The following is a 19,800-nucleotide window of genomic DNA, read 5'->3' as shown; positions in this document are numbered from 1 at the left end:
CTGAAAGATTGTTAAAAAAAGAAATGAGAGATTGTCTACTTTTCAGGCCACAAAATCTGGCAAAAAATGTGGGCTTAATTTGGGGTAATTACCAATGGTCTCTGACACAGAGAAGGTGAAACATGCACAGACAAGCTCCCTGCATGTTACTCCGACTCTGGGACATTTTGGATTGGTTTCACGCGTTGGAGTGGGCATTGAGAGGTCATCAGCACTGCAAATTTTCCCATGCGTGCAGAGAAACTGACAGTGTCTCTGCCCAGTTCAGATTTCGTTGAGGTTGCAGAGGCTGTATTCCGAATGGATTCTCCTTGCTTTTATATTACATGGCCACGGTAGTGGCCATGTAGTTATGGTTAAGTTGGTGTTTCCGTAAGAAGAGCACTTTTTGGGCGGCTTATAACTTCGCTCCCCCTGGACGAATCCTCACCAAACTTTGCAAAAAATGTATATGACCCACTCTGAATTTGTTTGCAAAGTTTGGCGAGGATTCGTCCAGGGGGGGAAAAGATATAGGGGGGGTCCCAAAACGTTTGTTTTTTCCCATAGACATAATGGGAAAAAACTTTGCTCACGCCTAAAGCCCAAACCGCTGGAAGGATTTACACCAAATTTGTGGCAGGAGTGGCGGCTTGGTCCCGAAAGCGTGCTTTGCTTTATTTGGTGTAAATCCGTCTAGTACTTTTAAAAAAAATGACAAAAATGTAAGTGAAAAAAATTAGTAATATCTGTGTTCGCTTCACAGACACACTTCCATGTTCGCTCCGCGGACAGAACGGTGATTGGGCAAGCAGCTTGCGTGATGTCCGCGGACATCTGACGTGCTCTCTCATTGGATGCGGTGAAAGCGTGCAGTGCGTCTGGCTTCAGAGACGCCCGCCATCTTTGTTCCTCGCATGAGAGGCTTTGTCAGCAGGAGCGGGATCTGCTGCCTGCACAGTAAGTCTATCGTGTCTGTCTCCTGTTACTCCCATCCCCGCTCATGCCCCGTGTGTCCTTCTTGCCCCCCCCCGCCCCCGCACATACTCCGTGTCTACCATGTTCCTCCAGCCCCCCGCTCACGCCATCGGCACACGGTGGCCAGCAGAGGGCCGAGGAGCGGGATCTGCCGGCTGCACACGAACACCGTGTGTCTCTCTCCCTTCCCCCCAACCCCCACTCATCCCCGTGTGTCTCTCTCCCTCCCCCCACCCCCCGCTCATGCCCCGTGTGTCTCTCTCCCTCCCCCCACCCCCGCTCATGCCCCGAGTGTCTCTCTCCCTCCACCCCACCCCCGCTCATGCCCCATGTGTCTCTCCCCTCCCGCCCACCCCCCGCTCATGCCCCGGTTGTCTCTCCCCTCCCGCCCACCCCTGCTCATGCTCCGTGTGTCTCTCTCCCTCCCCCCTACCCCCGCTCATGCCCCGTGTGTCTCTCTCCCTCCCCCAACCCCCCGCTCATGCCCCGTGTGTCTCTCTCCCTCCCCTCAACACCCCGCTCATGACCCGTGTGTCTCTCTGCCCCCCCACCCCCGCTCATGCCCCGTGTGTCTCTCCCCCTTCTGCCCACCCCCTGCTCATGCCCCGTGTGTCTCTCCCCCTCCCGCCCAACCCCCACTCATGCCCCGTGTGTCTCTCCCCTTCCCGCCCCGCCCACCCCCCGCTCATGCCCCGTGTGACTCTCCCCCCCACCCCCGCTCATGCCCCGTGTGTCTCTCCCCCTCCCCCCATCCCCGCTCATGCCCTGTGTGTCTCTCCCCTCCCCCCCACCCCTGACCCCCCGCTCATGCCCCGTGTGTCTATCACTCCCGCCTCCCACCCCCCTGCTCAGGCCCCACGTGTCTATCCCTCCCGCCGACCCCCCGCTCATGCCCCGTGTGTCTATTCCTCCCGCCCATCCCCCGCTCATGCCCCGTGTGTCTATCCTCCCGCCGCCCACCCCCGCTCATGCCCCGTGTGTCTATCCATCCCGCCGCCCACCCCCCGCTCATGCCCCGTGTCTCTATCCCTCCCCCGCTCATGCCCCGTGTCTCTATCCCTCCCCGCTCATGCCCCGTGTGTCTATCCCTCCCGCCGCCCACCCCCTGCTTATGCCCCGTGTGTCTATTCCTCCCGCCAACCCCCCGCTCATGCCCCGTGTGTCTATCCTTCCCGCCGCCCACCCCCCGCTCATGCCCCGTGTGTCTATCCCTCCCGCCGCCCAACCCACGCTCATGCCCCGTGTCTCTATCCCTCCCCCCGCTCATGCCCCGTGTCTCTATCCCTCCCCCGCTCATGCCCCGTGTCTCTATCCCTCCTGCCGTCAACCCCCCACTCATGCCCCGTGTCTCTATCCCTCTCGCCGCCCACCCCCCGCTCATGCCCCGTGTCTATCCCTCCTGCCGCCCACCCCCCGCTCATGCCCCGTGTGTCTATCCCTCCCGCCACTCATGCCCCGTGTGTCTATCCCTCCCGCAGCCCACCCCCCGTTCATGCCCTGTGTCTCCCTCCTTTCTCCCCACCCCCCGATCATGCCCTGTGTGTCTCTCCCCCTCCCGCCCACCCCCCGCTCATGCCCCATGTGTTTCTCTCCCTCCCCCCACCCCGCTCAGCCCCGTGTGTCTCTCCCCCTCCCGCCCACCCCCTGCTCATGCCCTGTGTGTCTCTCCCCCTCCCGCCCACCCCCTGCTCATGCCCTGTGTGTCTCTCCCTCTCCCCCCCACCCCCCGGTCATGCCCCGTGTGTCTCTCACCCTCCCGCCCACCCCCCGCTCATGCCCCGTGTATCTCTCCCCCTCCCGTCAACCCCTGCACATGCCCCGTGTGTCTCTCCCCCTCCCTCCCGCCACCGCTCACGCCTCGTGTCTCTATCTCTCCGGCCGCCCACCCCCCGCTCATGGCCTGTGTCTCTATCCCTCCCGCTGCCCACCCACCACTAATGTCCCGTGTGTCTCTCCCCTCCCTCCACTCATACCCCGTGTGTTTCTCCCCTCACCCCGCCCCCCGACCCCCCGCTTATGCCCCGTGTGTCTATCCCTCACGCCGCCCACCCCCCGCTCATGCCCCGTGTCTCTATCCCTCCCGCCGCCCACCCCCCGCTCATGCCCCATGTCTCTATCCCTCCCGCCGCCCACCCCCCGCTCATGGCCCGTGTCTCTATCCCTCCCGCCGCCCACCCCCCACTCATGCCCCGTGTCTCTATCCCTCCCGCCACCCACCCCCCGCTCATGCCCCATGTCTATCCCTCCCGCCGCCCACCCCCCACTCATGCCCCGTGTGTCTATTAATCCCGCCCACCCCCCGCTCATGCCCCGTGTGTCTATCCCTCCCGCCGCCCACCCCCCGCTCATGCCCCGTGTGTCCCGCTCATGTCCCGTGTCTCTATGCCTCCCACCACCAACCGCCTGCTCTTGCCCCGTGCGTCTATCCCTCCTGCCGCCCACCCCCCGCTTATGCCCCGTGTCTCTATCCCTCCCACCGCCCACCCCCGCTCATGCCCCGTGTCTATCCCTCCCACCGCCCACCCCCCGCTCATGCCCCGTGTGTCTCTCCCCCTCACACCCACCCCCCGCTCATGCCCCATGTGTCTCTCTCCCTCCCGCTCATGCCCCGTGTCTCTATCCCTCCCGCCGCCCACCCCTCCCTCATGCCCCGTGTGTCTCTCCCCTCCCCCCACCCCCGCTCATGCCCCGTGTGTCTCTCCCCTCCCCCCACCCCCGCTCATGCCCTGTGTGTCTCTCCCCCTCCCACCCACCCCCGCTCATGCCCCATGTGTCTCTCCCCTCTCCCCCACCCCCGCTCATGCCCCGTGTGTCTATCCCTCACGCTGCCCACCCCCCGCTCATGCCCCGTGTCTCTATCCCTCCCACAGCCCACCCCCCGCTCATGGACTGTGTCTCTATCCCCCTCGCCGCCCACCCCCCACTCATGCCCCGTGTGTCTCTGCCCGACCCCCCACACCTGCTCATGCCCCGTGTGTCTCTCCCCGACCCCCCGCTCATGCCCCATGTGTCTATCCCTCACGCCGCCCACCCCCGTGTCTCTATCCCTCCTGCCGCCCGCCCCGCGCTCATGCCTCGTGTCTCTATCACTCCCGCTGCCCACCCCCCACTCATGCCCTGTGTCTCTATCCCTCCCGCCGCCCACCCCCCGCTCATGCCCCATGTCTCTATCCCTCCCCCCGCTCATGCCCCGTGTCTCTATCCCTCCCCCCACTCATGCCCCGTGTCTCTATCCCTCCCACCCCCCACTCATGCCCCATGTGTCTCTCCCCCTCCCGCCCACCCCCGCTCATGCCCCGTGTGTCTCTCCCCATCCCTCCCACCCCCGCTCATGCCCCGTGTGTCTCTACCCCTGCTGCCCACCCCCGCTCATGCCCGTATGTCTCTCCCCCTCCTGCCCACCCCCCGCTCATGCCCGTGTGTCTCTCCCCCTCCCGCCCAACCCCGCTCATGCCCCGTGTCTCTCTCCCTCCCGCCCACCCCCCGCTCATGCCCCGTGTCTCTATCCCTCACGCCGCCCACCCCGCTCATGCCCTGTGTCTCTATCCCTCCCGCCGCCCAGCCCCCGCTCATGCCCCATGTCTCTATCCCTCCCACCGCCCACCCCCCGCTCATGCCCCATGTGTCTCTCCCCTCCCCCTCACCCCGACCCCCTAATCATGCCCCGTGTGTCTATCCCTCTCACCACCCACCCCCCGCTCATCCCCCGTGTGTCTATCCCTCCCACCCCCCACCCCCCGCTCATGCCCCATGTGTCTATTCCTCCCGCCCACCCCCCGCTCATGCCCCGTGTGTCTATCCCTCCCACCGCCCACTCCCCGCTCATGCCCCGTGTGTCTATCCCTCCCGCCGCCAACCCCCCGCTCATGCCCCGTGTCTCTATCCCTCCCCCCACTCATGCCCCGTGTCTCTATCCCTCCACCCGCTCATGCCCCGTGTCTCTATCCCTCCTGTTGCCCACCCCCCCGCTCATGCCCCGTGTCTCTATCCCTCCCCCGCTCATGCCCCGTATCACTATCCCTCCCGCCGTCCACCCCCCTCGCATTCCCCATGTGTCTATCCCTCCCGCTGCCCACCACCAGCTCATGCCCTGTGTCTCTATCCCTCCCGCCACCCAACCCCCGCTCATGCCCCGTGTCTATCCCTCCCGCGACCCACCCCCCGCTCATGCCCCGTGTGTCTATCCCTCCCGCCGATCATGCCCTGTGTGTCTATCCCTCCCGCTGCCCACTCCCACTCATGCCCCGTGTCTCTCTCCTTTCCCCCCACCCCCCGCTCAAGCCCCGTGTATCTCTACCCTCCCCCCACCCCGCTCATGCATTGTGTCTCTCTCCCCTACCCCCCACCCCCGCTCATGCCCCGTGTGTCTCTCCCTCTCCCGCCCACGCCCCCGCTCATGTCCCATGTGTCTCTCTCCCTCCCCCCCACCCCCCGGTCATGCCCGGTGTGTCTCTACCCTCCCCCCCACCGCCACTCATACCCTGTGTCTCTCTCCCCTACCCCCCACCCCCCGCTCATGCCCCGTGTGTCTCTCTCCCTCCCCCACCCCGCTCACGCCCCGAGTGTCTCCCCCCCTCACGCCCACCCTTTGCTCATGCCCCGTGTCTCTCTCCCTCCCGCCCACCCCCCGCTCATGCCCCGTGTCTCTATCCCTCCCGCCGCCCACCCCCCGCTCATGCCCCGTGTCTCTATCCCTCCCGCCGCCCAGCCCATTCATGCCCCATGTCTCTATCCCTCCCACCGCCCACCCCCCACTCATGCCCCGTGTCTCTCTCCTTTCCCCCCACCCCCCGCTCAAGCCCCGTGTATCTCTACCCTCCCCCCACCCCGCTCATGCATTGTGTCTCTCTCCCCTACCCCCCACCCCCGCTCATGCCCCGTGTGTCTCTCCCTCTCCCGCCCACGCCCCCGCTCATGTCCCATGTGTCTCTCTCCCTCCCCCCCACCCCCGCTCATGCCCCGTGTGTCTCTCCCCCTCCCGCCCACCCCCCGGTCATGCCCGGTGTGTCTCTACCCTCCCCCCCACCGCCACTCATACCCTGTGTCTCTCTCCCCTACCCCCCACCCCCACTCATGCCCCGTGTGTCTCTCTCCCTCCCCCCACCCCGCTCACGCCCCGAGTGTCTCTCCCCCTCCCGCCCACCCTTTGCTCATGCCCCGTGTCTCTCGACCTCCCGCCCACCCCCCGCTCATGCCCCGTGTCTCTATCCCTCCCGCCGCCCACCCCCCGCTCATGCCCCGTGTCTCTATCCCTCCCGCCGCCCAGCCCATTCATGCCCCATGTCTCTATCCCTCCCACCGCCCACCCCCCACTCATGCCCCATGTGTCTCTCCCCTCCCCCTTACCCCTGACCCCCCGCTCATGCCCCGTGTGTCTATCCCTCTCACCACCCACCCCCCGCTCATCCCCCGTGTGTCTATCCCTCCCACCCCCCCACCCCCCTGCTCATGCCCCATGTGTCTATTCCTCCCGCCCACCCCCCGCTCATTCCCCGTGTGTCTATCCCTCCCACCGCCCACTCCCCGCTCATGCCCCATGTGTCTATCCCTCCCGCCGCCAACCCCCCGCTCATGCCCCGTGTCTCTATCCCTCCCCCCGCTCATGCCCCGTGTCTCTATCCCTCCCCCCGCTCATGCCCCGTGTCTCTATCCCTCCCGTTGCCCACCCCCCCGCTCATGCCCCGTGTCTCTATCCCTCCCCTGCTCATGCCCCGTATCTCTATCCCTCCCGCTGTCCACCCCCCTCGCATTCCCCATGTGTCTATCCCTCCCGCTGCCCACCCCCCGTTCATGCCCTGTGTCTCCCTCCTTTCTCCCCACCCCCCGCTCATGCCCTGTGTGTCTCTCCCCCTCTCGCCCACCCCCCGCTCATGCCCCATGTGTCTCTCCCTCTCCCGCCCACGCCCCGCTCATGCCCCGTGTGTCTCTCTCCCTCCCCTCACCCCGCTCATGCCCCGTGTGTCTCTCCCCCTCCCGCCCACCCCCTGCTCATGCCCTGTGTGTCTCTCCCCTTCCCGCCCACCCGCTGCTCATGCCCCGTGTGTCTCTCCCTCTCCCGCCCACGCCCCGCTCATGCCCCGTGTGTCTCTCTCCCTCCCCCCACCCCGCTCACGCCCCGTGTGTTTCTCTCCCTCCCCCCACCCCGCTCAGCCCCGTGTGTCTCTCCCCCTCCCGCCCACCCCCTGCTCATGCCCTGTGTGTCTCTCCCCCTCCCGCCCACCCCCTGCTCATGCCCTGTGTGCCTCTCCCTCTCCCCCCCACCCCCCGGTCATGCCCCGTGTGTCTCTCACCCTCCCGCCCACCCCCCGCTCATGCCCCGTGTATCTCTCCCCCTCCCGTCCACCCCTGCACATGCCCCGTGTATCTCTCCCCCTCCCTCCCGCCACCGCTCACGCCCTGTGTCTCTATCTCTCCGGCCGCCCACCCCCCGCTCATGGCCTGTGTCTCTATCCCTCCCGCTGCCCACCCACCACTAATGTCCCGTGTGTCTCTCCCCTCCCCCCACTCATACCCCGTGTGTTTCTCCCCTCACCCCACCCCCCGACCCCCCGCTTATGCCCCGTGTGTCTATCCCTCACGCCGCCCACCCCCCGCTCATGCCCCGTGTCTCTATCCCTCCCGCCGCCCACCCCCCGCTCATGCCCCATGTCTCTATCCCTCCCGCCGCCCACCCCCCGCTCATGGCCCGTGTCTCTATCCCTCCCGCCGCCCACCCCCCGCTCATGCCCCGTGTCTCTATCCCTCCCGCCACCCACCCCCCCCGCTCATGCCCCATGTCTATCCCTCCCGCCGCCCACCCCCCACTCATGCCCCGTGTGTCTATTAATCCCGCCCACCCCCCGCTCATGCCCCGTGTGTCTATCCCTCCCGCCGCCCACCCCCCGCTCATGCCCCGTGTGTCCCGCTCATGTCCCGTGTCTCTATGCCTCCCACCACCAACCGCCTGCTCTTGCCCCGTGCGTCTATCCCTCCCGCCGCCCACCCCCCGCTTATGCCCCGTGTCTCTATCCCTCCCACCGCCCACCCCCGCTCATGCCCCGTGTCTATCCCTCCCACCGCCCACCCCCCGCTCATGCCCCGTGTGTCTCTCCCCCTCACACCCACCCCCCGCTCATGCCCCATGTGTCTCTCTCCCTCCCGCTCATGCCCCGTGTCTCTATCCCTCCCGCCGCCCACCCCTCCCTCATGCCCCGTGTGTCTCTCCCCTCCCCCCACCCCCGCTCATGCCCCGTGTGTCTCTCCCCTCCCCCCACCCCCGCTCATGCCCTGTGTGTCTCTCCCCCTCCCACCCACCCCCGCTCATGCCCCATGTGTCTCTCCCCTCTCCCCCACCCCCGCTCATGCCCCGTGTGTCTATCCCTCACGCTGCCCACCCACCGCTCATGCCCCGTGTCTCTATCCCTCCCACAGCCCACCCCCCGCTCATGGCCTGTGTCTCTATCCCCCTCGCCGCCCACCCCCCACTCATGCCCCGGGTGTCTCTGCCCGACCCCCCACACCTGCTCATGCCCCGTGTGTCTCTCCACGACCCCCCGCTCATGCCCCATGTGTCTATCCCTCACGCCGCCCACCCCCGTGTCTCTATCCCTCCTGCCGCCCGCCCCGCGCTCATGCCTCGTGTCTCTATCACTCCCGCTGCCCACCCCCCACTCATGCCCTGTGTCTCTATCCCTCCCGCCGCCCACCCCCCGCTCATGCCCCATGTCTCTATCCCTCCCCCCGCTCATGCCCCGTGTCTCTATCCCTCCCCCCACTCATGCCCCGTGTCTCTATCCCTCCCACCCCCCACTCATGCCCCATGTGTCTCTCCCCCTCCCGCCCACCCCCGCTCATGCCCCGTGTGTCTCTCCCCATCCCTCCCACCCCCGCTCATGCCCCGTGTGTCTCTACCCCTGCTGCCCACCCCCCGCTCATGCCCGTATGTCTCTCCCCCTCCTGCCCACCCCCCGCTCATGCCCGTGTGTCTCTCCCCCTCCCGCCCAACCCCGCTCATGCCCCGTGTCTCTCTCCCTCCCGCCCACCCCCCGCTCATGCCCCGTGTCTCTATCCCTCACGCCGCCCACCCCCGCTCATGCCCTGTGTCTCTATCCCTCCCGCCGCCCAGCCCCCGCTCATGTCCCATGTCTCTATCCCTCCCACCGCCCACCTCCCGCTCATGCCCCATGTGTCTCTCCCCTCCCCCTCACCCCGACCCCCTAATCATGCCCCGTGTGTCTATCCCTCTCACCACCCACCCCCCGCTCATCCCCCGTGTGTCTATCCCTCCCACCCCCCACCCCCCGCTCATGCCCCATGTGTCTATTCCTCCCGCCCACCCCCCGCTCATGCCCCGTGTGTCTATCCCTCCCACCGCCCACTCCCCGCTCATGCCCCGTGTGTCTATCCTTCCCGCCGCCAACCCCCCGCTCATGCCCCGTGTCTCTATCCCTCCCCCCACTCATGCCCCGTGTCTCTATCCCTCCACCCGCTCATGCCCCGTGTCTCTATCCCTCCTGTTGCCCACCCCCCCGCTCATGCCCCGTGTCTCTATCCCTCCCCCGCTCATGCCCCGTATCACTATCCCTCCCGCCGTCCACCCCCCTCGCATTCCCCATGTGTCTATCCCTCCCGCTGCCCACCACCAGCTCATGCCCTGTGTCTCTATCCCTCCCGCCGCCCAACCCCCGCTCATGCCCCGTGTCTATCCCTCCCGCGACCCACCCCCCGCTCATGCCCCGTGTGTCTATCCCTCCCGCCGATCATGCCCTGTGTGTCTATCCCTCCCGCTGCCCACTCCCACTCATGCCCCGTGTCTCTCTCCTTTCCCCCCACCCCCCGCTCAAGCCCCGTGTATCTCTACCCTCCCCCCACCCCGCTCATGCATTGTGTCTCTCTCCCCTACCCCCCACCCCCGCTCATGCCCCCTGTGTCTCTCCCTCTCCCGCCCACGCCCCCGCTCATGTCCCATGTGTCTCTCTCCCTCCCCCCCACCCCCGCTCATGCCCCGTGTGTCTCTCCCCCTCCCGCCCACCCCCCGGTCATGCCCGGTGTGTCTCTACCCTCCCCCCACCGCCACTCATACCCTGTGTCTCTCTCCCCTACCCCCCACCCCCCGCTCATGCCCCATGTGTCTCTCTCCCTCCCCCACCCCGCTCACGCCCCGAGTGTCTCTCCCCCTCACGCCCACCCTTTGCTCATGCCCCGTGTCTCTCTCCCTCCCGCCCACCCCCCGCTCATGCCCCGTGTCTCTATCCCTCCCGCCGCCCACCCCCCGCTCATGCCCCGTGTCTCTATCCCTCCCGCCGCCCAGCCCATTCATGCCCCATGTCTCTATCCCTCCCACCGCCCACCCCCCACTCATGCCCCGTGTCTCTCTCCTTTCCCCCCACCCCCCGCTCAAGCCCCGTGTATCTCTACCCTCCCCCCACCCCGCTCATGCATTGTGTCTCTCTCCCCTACCCCCCACCCCCGCTCATGCCCCGTGTGTCTCTCCCTCTCCCGCCCACGCCCCCGCTCATGTCCCATGTGTCTCTCTCCCTCCCCCCCACCCCCGCTCATGCCCCGTGTGTCTCTCCCCCTCCCGCCCACCCCCCGGTCATGCCCGGTGTGTCTCTACCCTCCCCCCCACCGCCACTCATACCCTGTGTCTCTCTCCCCTACCCCCCACCCCCCACTCATGCCCCGTGTGTCTCTCTCCCTCCCCCCACCCCGCTCACGCCCCGAGTGTCTCTCCCCCTCCCGGCCACCCTTTGCTCATGCCCCGTGTCTCTCGACCTCCCGCCCACCCCCCGCTCATTCCCCGTGTCTCTATCCCTCCCGCCGCCCACCCCCCGCTCATGCCCCGTGTCTCTATCCCTCCCGCCGCCCAGCCCATTCATGCCCCATGTCTCTATCCCTCCCACCGCCCACCCCCCACTCATGCCCCATGTGTCTCTCCCCTCCCCCTTACCCCTGACCCCCCGCTCATGCCCCGTGTGTCTATCCCTCCCACCGCCCACCCCCCACTCATGCCCCATGTGTCTCTCCCCTCCCCCTTACCCCTGACCCCCCGCTCATGCCCCGTGTGTCTATCCCTCTCACCACCCACCCCCCGCTCATCCCCCGTGTGTCTATCCCTCCCACCCCCCCACCCCCCTGCTCATGCCCCATGTGTCTATTCCTCCCGCCCACCCCCCGCTCATTCCCCGTGTGTCTATCCCTCCCACCGCCCACTCCCCGCTCATGCCCCATGTGTCTATCCCTCCCGCCGCCAACCCCCCGCTCATGCCCCGTGTCTCTATCCCTCCCCCCGCTCATGCCCCGTGTCTCTATCCCTCCCCCCGCTCATGCCCCGGGTCTCTATCCCTCCCGTTGCCCACCCCCCCGCTCATGCCCCGTGTCTCTATCCCTCCCCTGCTCATGCCCCGTATCTCTATCCCTCCCGCTGTCCACCCCCCTCGCATTCCCCATGTGTCTATCCCTCCCGCTGCCCACCCCCCGCTCATGCCCTGTGTCTCTATCCCTCCTGCTGCCCACCCCCCGCTCATGCCCCGTGTCTATCCCTCACGCGACCCACCCCCCGCTCATGCCCCGTGTGTCTATCCCTCCCGCCGATCATGCCCTGTGTGTCTATCCCTCCCGCTGCCCACCCCCACTCATGCCCCATGTCTCCCTCGTTTCCCCCCAACCCCCGCTCAAGCCCTGTGTATCTCTAACCTCCCCCCACCCCGCTCATGCATTGTGTCTCTCTCCCCTACCCCCCACCCCCGCTCATGCCCCGTGTGTCTCTCACCTCTCCCGCCCACGCCCCGCTCATGTCCTATGTGTCTCTCTCCCTCCCCCCCACCCCCGCTCATGCCCCGTGTGTCTCTCCCCCTCCCGCCCACCCCCCGGTCATGCCCCGTGTGTCTCTCTCCCTCCCGCCCACCCCCCGCTCACGCCCCGTGTGTCTCTTCCCCTCCCGCCCACCCCCCGCTCATGCCCCGTGTGTCTCTCTCCCTCCCCCACCCCGCTCATGCCCCATGTGTCTCTTCCCCTCCCGCCCACCCCTTGCTCATGCCCTGTGTGTCTCTCCCTCTCACGCCCACGCCCCGCTAATGCCCCGTGTGTCTCTCTCCCTCCCCTCACCCCGCTCATGCCACGTGTGTCTCTCCCCCTCCCGCCCAACCCCTGCTCATGCCCTGTGTGTCGCTCCCCCTCCCGCCCACCCCCTGCTCATGCCCCGTGTGTCTCTCCATCTCCCGCCCATGCCCCGCTCATGCCCCGTGTGCCTCTCTCCCTCCCCCCACGCCGCTCACGCCCCGTGTGTTTCTCTCCTTCCCCCCACCCCGCTCATGCCCCGTGTGTCTCTCCCCTTCCCGCCCACCCCCGCTCATGCCCCGTGTGTCTCTCCCCCTCCCTCCTACCCCCGCTCATGCCCCGTGTGCCTCTCTCCCTCCCGCTCATGCCCTGTGTGTCAATCCCTCCCTCCCGCCCAACCCCTGCTCATGCCCCATCTCTCTATCCCTCCCGCCCCCCACCCCCCGCTCATGCCCCGTGTCTCTATCCCTCCCGCCGTCCAGCCCCCGCTCATGCCCCGTGTCTCTATCCCTCCCACCGCCCACCCCCCGCTCATGCCCCGTGTGTCTCTCCCCCCCACCCCCCGCTCATGCCCCGTGTGTCTATCCCTCCCGCCGCCCACCCCCCGCTCATGCCCCGTGTGTCTATCCTTCCCACCGCCCACCCCCCGCTTATGCCCGTGTGTCTATTCCTCCCGCCCACCCCCACGCTTATGCCCCGTGTGTCTATCCCTCCCGCCGCCCACCCCCCGCTCATGCCCCATGTGTCTATCCCTCGCGCTGCCCACCCCCGCTCATGCCCCGTGTCTCTATCCCTCCCTCCTACCCCCGCTCATGCCCCGTGTGTCTCTCTCCCTCCCGATCATGCCCCGTGTGTCTATCCCTCACTCCCGCCCACCCCCCGCTCATGCCACGTGTCTCTATCCCTCCCGCCGCCCACCCCCCGCTCATGCCCTGTGTCTCTATCCCTCCCACCGCCCAGCCCCCGCTCATGCCCCGTGTCTCTATTCCTCCCACCGCCCACCCCCCGCTCATGCCCCGTGTGTCTCTCCCCTCCCCCCACCTCCCCACCCCCCGCTCATGCCCCGTGTGTCTATCCCTCCCGCCGCCCACCCCCCGCTCATGCCCCGTGTATCTATCCCTCCCACCGCCCACCCCCCGCTTATGCCCCGTGTGTCTATTCCTCCCGCCCACCCCACACTCATGCCCCGTGTGTCTATCCCTCCCGCCGCCCACCCCCCGCTCATGCCCCATGTCTCTATCCCTCCCCCCGCTCATGCCCCGTGTCTCTATCCCTCCCCCCGCTCATGCTCGTGTCTTTATCCCTCCCGTTGCCCACCCCCCCGCTCATGCCCCGTGTGTCTATCCCTCTCACCACCCACCCCCCGCTCATCCCCCGTGTGTCTATCCCTCCCACCCCCCACCCCACCGCTCATGCCCATGTGTCTATTCCTCCCGCCCACCCCCGCTCATTCCCCGTGTGTCTATCCCTCCCACCGCCCACTCCCCGCTTATGCCCCATGTGTCTATCCCTCCCGCCGCCAACCCCCCGCTCATGCCCTGTGTCTCTATCCCTCCCCCCGCTCATGCCCCGTGTCTCTATCCCTCCCCCCGCTCATGCCCCGTGTCTCTATCCCTCCCGTTGCCCACCCCCCCGCTCATGCCCCGTGTCTCTATCCCTCCCCTGCTCATGCCCCGTATCTCTATCCCTCCCGCCGTCCACCCCCCTCGCATTCCCCATGTGTCTATCCCTCCCGCTACCCACCCCCCGCTCATGCCCTGTGTCTCTATCCCTCCCGCCGCCCACCCCCCGCTCATGCCCCGTGTCTATCCCTCCCGCGACCCACCCCCCGCTCATGCCCCGTGTGTCTATCCCTCCCGCTGCCCACCCCCACTCATGCCCCGTGTCTCCCTCGTTTCCCCCCACCCCCCGCTCAAGCCCCGTGTATCTCTACCCTCCCCCCCACCCCGCTCATGCATTGTGTCTCTCTCCCCTACCCCCCACCCCCGCTCATGCCCCGTGTGTCTCTCACCTCTCCCGCCCACGCCCCGCTCATGTCCTATGTGTCTCTCTCCCTCCCCCCCACCCCCGCTCATGCCCCGTGTGTCTCTCCCCCTCCCGCCCACCCCCCGGTCATGCCCCGTGTGTCTCTCCCCCTCCCGCCCACCCCCGCTCACGCCCCGTGTGTCTCTTCCCCTCCCGCCCACCCCCCGCTCACGCCCCGTGTGTCTCTCTCCCTCCCCCACCCCGCTCATGCCCCGTGTGTCTCTTCCCCTCCCGCCCACCCCCTGCTCATGCCCTGTGTGTCTCTCCCTCTCACGCCCACGCCCCGCTCATGCCCCGTGTGTCTCTCTCCCTCCCCTCACCCCGCTCATGCCCCGTGTGTCTCTCCCCCTCCCGCCCACCCCCTGCTCAAGCCCTGTGTGTCTCTCCCCCTCCCGCCCACCCCCTGCTCATGCCCCGTGTGTCTCTCCATCTCCCTCCCACGCCCCGCTCATGCCCCGTGTGCCTCTCACCCTCCCCCCACCCCGCTCACGCCCCGTGTGTTTCTTTCCTTCCCCCCACCCCGCTCATGCCCCGTGTGTCTCTCCCCTTCCCGCCCACCCCCGCTCATGCCCCGTGTGTCTCTCCCCCTCCCTCCTACCCCCGCTCATGCCCCGTGTGCCTCTCTCCCTCCCGCTCATGCCCCGTGTGTCAATCCCTCCCTCCCGCCCACCCCCCGCTCATGCCCCATGTCTCTATCCCTCCCGCCCCCCACCCCCCGCTCATGCCCCGTGTCTCTATCCCTCCCGCCGCCCAGCCCCCGCTCATGCCCCGTGTCTCTATCCCTCCCACCGCCCACCCCCCGCTCATGCCCCGTGTGTCTCTCCCCTCCCCCCCACCCCCCCACCCCCCGCTCATGCCCCGTGTGTCTATCCCTCCCGCCGCCCACCCCCCGCTCATGCCCCGTGTGTCTATCCTTCCCACCGCCCACCCCCCGCTTATGCCCATGTGTCTATTCCTCCCGCCCACCCCCACACTCATGCCCCGTGTGTCTATCCCTCCCGCCGCCCACCCCCCGCTCATGCCCCGTGTGTCTATCCCTCGCGCTGCCCACCCCCCGCTCATGCCCCGTGTCTCTATCCCTCCCCCCGCTCATGCCCCGTGTGTCTCTCCCACTCCCTCCTACCCCCGCTCATGCCCCGTGTGTCTCTCTCCCTCCCGATCATGCCCCGTGTGTCTATCCCTCCCTCCCGCCCACCCCCCGCTCATGCCACGTGACTCTATCCCTCCCGCCGCCCACCCCCCGCTCATGCCCCGTGTCTCTATCCCTCCCGCCGCCCAGCCCCCGCTCATGCCCCGTGTCTCTATTCCTCCCACCGCCCACCCCCCGCTCATGCCCCGTGTGTCTCTCCCCTCCCCCCACCTCCCCACCCCCCGCTCATGCCCCGTGTGTCTATCCCTCCCGCCGCCCACCCCCGCTCAAGCCCCGTGTGTCTATCCCTCCCACCGCCCACCCCCCGCTTATGCCCCGTGTGTCTATTCCTCCCGCCCACCCCACGCTCATGCCCCGTGTGTCTATCCCTCCCGCCGCCCATCCCCCGCTCATGTCCCGTGTGTCTATCCCTAGCGCCGCCCACCCCCCGCTCATGCCCCATGTCTCTATCCCTCCCCCCGCTCATGCCCCGTGTCTCTATCCCTCCCCCCGCTCATGCTCGTGTCTCTATCCCTCCCGTTGCCCACCCCCCCGCTCATGCCCCGTGTCTCTATCCCTCCCCCGCTCATGCCCTGTGTCTCTATCCCTACCGCTGTCAACCCCCCGCTCATGCCCAGTGTGTCTATCCCTCCCGCCGCCCACCCCCCGCTCATGCCCCGTGTCTCTATCCCTCCCGCCGCCAACCCCCGCTCATGCCCCTTATCTATCCCTCCTGCCGCCCACCCCCCGCTCATGCCCCGTGTGTCTATCCCTCCCGCCACTCATGCCCCGTGTGTCTATCCTTCCCGCTGCCCACCCCCCGCACATGCCCCGTGTCTCCCTCCTTTCTCCCCACCCCCCGCTCATGCCCCGTGTGTCTCTACCCTCCCCCCCACTGCCACTCATGGCCTGTGTCTCTCTCCCCTAACCCCCACCCCCCGCTCATGCCCCGTGTGTCTCTCTCCCTCCTCCCACCCCGCTCACCCCCCGAGTGTCTCTCCCCCTCCCGCCCACCCCTTGCTCATGCCCTGTGTGTCTCTCCCCCTCCCGCCCACCCCCTGCTCATGCCCCTGTGTCTCTCCCTCTCCCGCCCACACCCCGCTCATGCCCTGTGTGTCTCTCTCCCTCCCCCACCCCGCTCACGCCCTGTGTGTCTCTCCCCCTCCCGCCCACCCCCTGCTCATGCCCCTTGTGTCTCTCCCTCTCCTGCCCATGCCCCGCTCATGCCCCGTGTGTCTCTCTCCCTCCCCCCCACCCCGCTCACGCTCCGTGTGTCTCTCTCCCTCCCCCCACCCCGCTCATGCCCCGTGTGTCTCTCCCCCTCCCGCCCACCCCCTGCTCATGCCCTGTGTGTCTCTCCCCCTCCCGCCCACCCCCTGCTCATGCCCCGTGTGTCTCTCCCTCTCCCCCCCACCCCCCGGTCATGCCCCGTGTGTCTCTCAATCTCCCGCCCACCCCCCGCTCATGCCTCGTGTGTCTCCCCCCTCCCGTCCACCCCCGCTCATGCCCCGTTTGTCTCTCCCCCTCCCTCCCACCCCCTCTCATGCTCCGTGTATCTCTCCCCCTGCTGCCCACCCGCGCTCATGCCCGTGTGTCTCTCCCCCGCCCTCCCACCCCCGCTCATGCCCCGTGTCTCTATCCCTCCGGCTTCCCACCCCCCGCTCATGGCCTGTGTCTCTATCCCTCCCGCCGCCCACCCACCACTAATGTCCCGTGTGTCTCTCCCCTCCCCCCCACCCCAGTTCATACCCCGTGTGTTTCTCCCCTCCCCCCACCCCCCGACCCCCCGCTCAGCCCCATGTGTCTATCCTTCACGCCGCCCACCCCCCGCTCATGCCCCGTGTCTCTATCCCTTCCACCGCCCACCCCCCGCTCATGGCCAGTGTCTCTATCCCTCCCGCCGCCCACCCCCCGCTCATGCCCCGTGTCTCTATCCCACCCGCTACCCACCCCCCGCTCATGCCCCATGTCTATCCCTCCCGCCGCCCACCCCCCGCTCACGCCCCGTGTGTTTCTCTCCTTCCCCCCACCCCGCTCATGCCCCGTGTGTCTCTCCCCTTCCCGCCCACCCCCGCTCATGCCCCGTGTGTCTCTCCCCCTCCCTCCTACCCCCGCTCATGCCCCGTGTGCCTCTCTCCCTCCCGCTCATGCCCTGTGTGTCAATCCCTCCCTCCCGCCCAACCCCTGCTCATGCCCCATCTCTCTATCCCTCCCGCCCCCCACCCCCCGCTCATGCCCCGTGTCTCTATCCCTCCCGCCGTCCAGCCCCCGCTCATGCCCCGTGTCTCTATCCCTCCCACCGCCCACCCCCCGCTCATGCCCCGTGTGTCTCTCCCCCCCACCCCCCGCTCATGCCCCGTGTGTCTATCCCTCCCGCCGCCCACCCCCCGCTCATGCCCCGTGTGTCTATCCTTCCCACCGCCCACCCCCCGCTTATGCCCGTGTGTCTATTCCTCCCGCCCACCCCCACGCTTATGCCCCGTGTGTCTATCCCTCCCGCCGCCCACCCCCCGCTCATGCCCCATGTGTCTATCCCTCGCGCTGCCCACCCCCGCTCATGCCCCGTGTCTCTATCCCTCCCTCCTACCCCCGCTCATGCCCCGTGTGTCTCTCTCCCTCCCGATCATGCCCCGTGTGTCTATCCCTCACTCCCGCCCACCCCCCGCTCATGCCACGTGTCTCTATCCCTCCCGCCGCCCACCCCCCGCTCATGCCCTGTGTCTCTATCCCTCCCACCGCCCAGCCCCCGCTCATGCCCCGTGTCTCTATTCCTCCCACCGCCCACCCCCCGCTCATGCCCCGTGTGTCTCTCCCCTCCCCCACCTCCCCACCCCCCGCTCATGCCCCGTGTGTCTATCCCTCCCGCCGCCCACCCCCCGCTCATGCCCCGTGTATCTATCCCTCCCACCGCCCACCCCCCGCTTATGCCCCGTGTGTCTATTCCTCCCGCCCACCCCACACTCATGCCCCGTGTGTCTATCCCTCCCGCCGCCCACCCCCCGCTCATGCCCCATGTCTCTATCCCTCCCCCCGCTCATGCCCCGTGTCTCTATCCCTCCCCCCGCTCATGCTCGTGTCTTTATCCCTCCCGTTGCCCACCCCCCCGCTCATGCCCCGTGTGTCTATCCCTCTCACCACCCACCCCCCGCTCATCCCCCGTGTGTCTATCCCTCCCACCCCCCACCCCACCGCTCATGCCCATGTGTCTATTCCTCCCGCCCACCCCCGCTCATTCCCCGTGTGTCTATCCCTCCCACCGCCCACTCCCCGCTTATGCCCCATGTGTCTATCCCTCCCGCCGCCAACCCCCCGCTCATGCCCTGTGTCTCTATCCCTCCCCCCGCTCATGCCCCGTGTCTCTATCCCTCCCCCCGCTCATGCCCCGTGTCTCTATCCCTCCCGTTGCCCACCCCCCCGCTCATGCCCCGTGTCTCTATCCCTCCCCTGCTCATGCCCCGTATCTCTATCCCTCCCGCCGTCCACCCCCCTCGCATTCCCCATGTGTCTATCCCTCCCGCTACCCACCCCCCGCTCATGCCCTGTGTCTCTATCCCTCCCGCCGCCCACCCCCCGCTCATGCCCCGTGTCTATCCCTCCCGCGACCCACCCCCCGCTCATGCCCCGTGTGTCTATCCCTCCCGCTGCCCACCCCCACTCATGCCCCGTGTCTCCCTCGTTTCCCCCCACCCCCCGCTCAAGCCCCGTGTATCTCTACCCTCCCCCCCACCCCGCTCATGCATTGTGTCTCTCTCCCCTACCCCCCACCCCCGCTCATGCCCCGTGTGTCTCTCACCTCTCCCGCCCACGCCCCGCTCATGTCCTATGTGTCTCTCTCCCTCCCCCCCACCCCCGCTCATGCCCCGTGTGTCTCTCCCCCTCCCGCCCACCCCCCGGTCATGCCCCGTGTGTCTCTCCCCCTCCCGCCCACCCCCGCTCACGCCCCGTGTGTCTCTTCCCCTCCCGCCCACCCCCCGCTCACGCCCCGTGTGTCTCTCTCCCTCCCCCACCCCGCTCATGCCCCGTGTGTCTCTTCCCCTCCCGCCCACCCCCTGCTCATGCCCTGTGTGTCTCTCCCTCTCACGCCCACGCCCCGCTCATGCCCCGTGTGTCTCTCTCCCTCCCCTCACCCCGCTCATGCCCCGTGTGTCTCTCCCCCTCCCGCCCACCCCCTGCTCAAGCCCTGTGTGTCTCTCCCCCTCCCGCCCACCCCCTGCTCATGCCCCGTGTGTCTCTCCATCTCCCTCCCACGCCCCGCTCATGCCCCGTGTGCCTCTCACCCTCCCCCCACCCCGCTCACGCCCCGTGTGTTTCTTTCCTTCCCCCCACCCCGCTCATGCCCCGTGTGTCTCTCCCCTTCCCGCCCACCCCCGCTCATGCCCCGTGTGTCTCTCCCCCTCCCTCCTACCCCCGCTCATGCCCCGTGTGCCTCTCTCCCTCCCGCTCATGCCCCGTGTGTCAATCCCTCCCTCCCGCCCACCCCCCGCTCATGCCCCATGTCTCTATCCCTCCCGCCCCCCACCCCCCGCTCATGCCCCGTGTCTCTATCCCTCCCGCCGCCCAGCCCCCGCTCATGCCCCGTGTCTCTATCCCTCCCACCGCCCACCCCCCGCTCATGCCCCGTGTGTCTCTCCCCTCCCCCCCACCCCCCCACC

The 19,800-nt window shown here is 68.2% G+C and overlaps 1 protein-coding gene across 2 annotated transcripts in view; it reads right to left on the bottom strand.

The window, feature by feature from the left end:
* The window catches only part of LOC138510630 (neuronal acetylcholine receptor subunit alpha-7-like), a 2,317,401-nt gene that overhangs the window by 869,018 nt on the left and 1,428,583 nt on the right, over window positions 1–19,800 (bottom strand). The gene's annotated exons all lie outside the window — the stretch shown is intronic.

This window comes from Ambystoma mexicanum, chromosome 6p (assembly GCF_040938575.1).
Source record: "Ambystoma mexicanum isolate Mex_15411 chromosome 6p, UKY_AmexF1_1, whole genome shotgun sequence".
Classification (NCBI taxonomy): Eukaryota; Metazoa; Chordata; class Amphibia; order Caudata; family Ambystomatidae; genus Ambystoma; species Ambystoma mexicanum.
Note: the sequence above shows the minus strand (reverse complement) of the source record. Positions and strands in the feature narration are given on the sequence as shown.